The 3,634-nt window shown below is 36.2% G+C and overlaps 1 long non-coding RNA gene across 1 annotated transcript; it reads right to left on the bottom strand.

The window, feature by feature from the left end:
- Positions 1-999: 999 nt before the first annotated feature.
- LOC114357061 (uncharacterized) lies at positions 1,000-1,783 on the bottom strand. Its single transcript, XR_003656275.1, has 2 exons — positions 1,525-1,783; positions 1,000-1,434 (listed from the first exon to the last, which is right to left on the bottom strand). It is a non-coding gene; the product is annotated as an uncharacterized LOC114357061 (long non-coding RNA).
- Between the last annotated feature and the right edge of the window lie 1,851 nt (positions 1,784-3,634).

Below are 3,634 nucleotides of genomic sequence, written 5' to 3'. Positions count from 1 at the left end.
TGCACCACCCGATTTGAAATAAAAGGAATTACATTCCCGAAAATAATCAAATTGCGGTTCGCACGATCGACAAATTCCTAAGTGATTTCACAGCTCCACTGACAGCCGCTCTGTCATAGACATCGCGATACGTTTCGTTTCGCCGTTTGAAAAAGTAAATACTGTACTAATAAAACCATGATGAAAACAATTTCCAGAACACTGAAAATATTCTATTTGAAAAATAGAATAATCAATATAAAAACACTAGGAAATGTTTCATCAAAGTATATTTCAATTAACTGAGCAAAAAGCGCCATCTATTGCAAATTAATTCTAAATCACGCCAATAGATGTCGCTAGTGGTATCCAAAATCAGAATATTGAGAAGAAATATTAATTTGTGAAAAAACAGCAAACGGCAACGTTACAATACCCTCCCCCCTAGACATTCGCACGGAGAAAGAATCTGAGCTGCCCTCAGCGAACTACAAACTGAAAAAAAGAACTGCAAGAAAGGATTTTTTCCTGGCGGCTTGGTGACTGGAATTGAACCGCCACCGGTGCAGACGGAGAAGATGGTGAATTGTCTGCACGTGAAAAAGAGGTTGTCCGGCTTGCAGAAATTTATATAAGTTACCGTTCCTTGTGTGAAATTAAAAAATGTAAATAAAACAGCTCCCTCTCAATTGACACAATTTATTTTTATCTCGTATGCTCGTATATAGTTAACAATTACGATATTATAATAACTACTGTAATAGTGCCAATCTCAAGGGATTCAGGGTCGTTAATTAGGTTCGGTTTGGTGAATATTATTGCCACTACAAATTTCTTAAAACTCAGCCTAAATATTAAAAGACTCTAATAGTTAAGATAACTGCGCGATGTCAGGTCGGAAAGACTCCTACTTGAAGGATGGAAAAGTGGGTACCTTGGAAGCCATGCGGTTATAAGCCGTTACCCTGAACGTTCCTCTCTTCTTCCGGGGTCCAACGGGTCTCGCACACTTTTAGGCTACAAGCAGCGTCCTCCACGGCCTCAAGCGCGCAGTGCCAGATGAAGCTCTTGCATCTCTTCGACAGGTAAGCGTTCAAACTCTTGCAGAGACAGAGGTTTGATGACAAGGAGGAAATGCGAAGAGATCAGCAGTTTAGAAAGGAGAAATAATTTATACCAAATGATGAGAAATCAATATGAAATATTGAAATATCTAAAATGTCTATAAAAATAGTGTAAAATATGAAATCTATGAAATCTTAAAATACGAAATTTGAAAACCCAGCATCTGAAACGAAAAACACGAGTGTCAGGATCACATGTGGAACGTGGCATTAGGTTATGAAAAAAACCGCAATGGGAAAGAAATACTTACGAAGACCGTTCGCTAATCTGAGCTTCACTCACAGTCTTCAGCATCCCAATACCCTCAACCGAACAGGATTTAGGGAATTTCTGAAAGAAACCATCACATAAAATACCACGTACTGGAATACGAAAAATATCAATCACGAAAAATAAATAAATTCTCCGACGGGAACTTACCTCATGTGTGATTATTTTAAATTATATTATGGAATTATCGTGGATGCATTCTGCAACACACGATTTAAAACACAGGGGATTACATCCCCGAAAATAATAAAATTGCGGTTGCGCAAGATCGACCAAAATTCCAAAGTGATTTGACAGCTCAACTGACAGCCTGCGAGTCATTGACATCGCAAGACGTTTCGTTTCGCCGCTTAGGTAAAAAGCAAATACTAATAAAAACCATGATGAAAACAATCTCCTGAACACTGAAAATATTCTATTAAAAAATAGAATAATCAAAACAAAAACATTAGGAAATGTTTCAATAAAATATATTTGAATTGACTGAGCAAAAAGCGCCATCCATTGCAAATTAATTCAAAATCACGCCAATAGATGTCGCTAGTGGTATCCAAAATCAGAATATTGAGAAGAAATATTAATTTGTGAAAAAACAGCAAACGGCAACGTTACAGGTATGTATTGATTATTTCAACTGGCCTTGTGAGGGTGGTCTTTAATTGCTTCTCTAAATGACATGTGTAGTTTTAGCGAAAATGAAAATGGATAATAATGGCATCTGCCCTTAAATTAGTACTGATCTCTTTTATGATTTGTAGGTCTATCTTAAGTATTGTTGGCATTACCAGACTTAGGTAACAATTCAGCAATTGGCTCTAAAACAACTAAATAGCAATACCAAAGACAACAGACATTCAATCAAAAGACAAACTGTGTCTTAACTAAATCTACAAAACTAAGACAAAGGTCTCGGTTTATTTAGTTGATTATTAAACAGTTCTATAATGACTCCAATGGACTTCTGATTTTATCATTTTAGACTGTTAAGATATTTAAAATCAATTATTCCAATCCGCTAAAAGCAGAATCGGGATTCAATAAAGACCAAGGAATCTTCCTACCCACTAGCACCTTATGGATAGAGGCGTCCCTAACGACCGTGAAAAGTTTAAATATACTTATGTAAAGTCCATAAAATGTTCAACGTTGCAAGAACATATAGCTAATATCATAAAAATATGCCCCACAAATAGAGCCCAAAATTGTCTCCAGTCCCTAGGCTGTTACGTCACAGGCTCACAGGCATCTATTCTGCGACTCGCTATCTCCCAGCAGAGATTTACCGTTTTGTGTCGTGGCTTCCAGTCATTACTCCCTTTACCTTTGAAGTGGTTCCAGGAAACAGTCAAAGCTCCTCGCAGTTAATTAGTTTTGGCCGACTTTTGTAATAATATTTATCAGATGTCAACTGGCTCGTGATTTTATTTTGTTTAAGATTCTGAGATGCTGTCATCAAATGAGTCCGTATTTGTCATAATCTTCTTAATGACTCCAATCATAATTAACCAACTCTTTATTTCCTTTGCAAGGACTCTATGAAGACATAAAATTATGGAGAGATGTTCTTTTGGCCAGAAATCTTTAGATAATAATTATTGTTTATTTTGTGCTTGAGGATCTCAAATACGGATCACGGAAGAACTGTTGAGTGATTTGGGTTGAAAACGTCTTCAGATAAAGCCTATGCAAAAAGTTTTAACTTCTTGCTATAAGACCCAGTATGGCTTGACGAGATTAGCAACGAAGAACTAAGAATTTGGTTGTGTATCAAATAACTATGATCTGAATAAAAGACAGCATTCGAATATTAATTCCTTATCACGTCTCCAGATTCCACCCACGTGTATGCTAATATATCCCGGGAATACTGGATAACATGTAAAAAAATAATATACCAGCTTTTCCTGCTTCCCTCGTCAAAGTAGATTTGAAACCCCCAAAGATAAGAGGCCACAAGGTGACAACGTAACTTTAATTCAAACAACGTGAAATATTGTCTATTTAAATAGGCTTTACATGACCTTGTTTCAGCAAACTTCGCCGCTACCTTCAACTTTTTGTTTTGAAAGAAAATAAATTATGGCGCTAACACAAAAAGCTTCTAGAATAATATTGGTGTTTGTTATTTCTTTAAAACCCATAACTTAAAGTAAAATACGATTATTATTTTTCATAAGCCTTCAAAATTACTATACAAACCAGTAGAATCATTGTTTATCTAGTCCAACCCCCATCCAGACTATCCCTTAACCGACCACTT

The sequence above is a fragment of the Ostrinia furnacalis genome, unplaced genomic scaffold (assembly GCF_004193835.3).
Source record: "Ostrinia furnacalis isolate ACB-3 unplaced genomic scaffold, ASM419383v2 OfSCF3022, whole genome shotgun sequence".
NCBI classification, from domain to species: Eukaryota; Metazoa; Arthropoda; class Insecta; order Lepidoptera; family Crambidae; genus Ostrinia; species Ostrinia furnacalis.
This window is presented reverse-complemented; position numbering and strand designations above follow the sequence as displayed.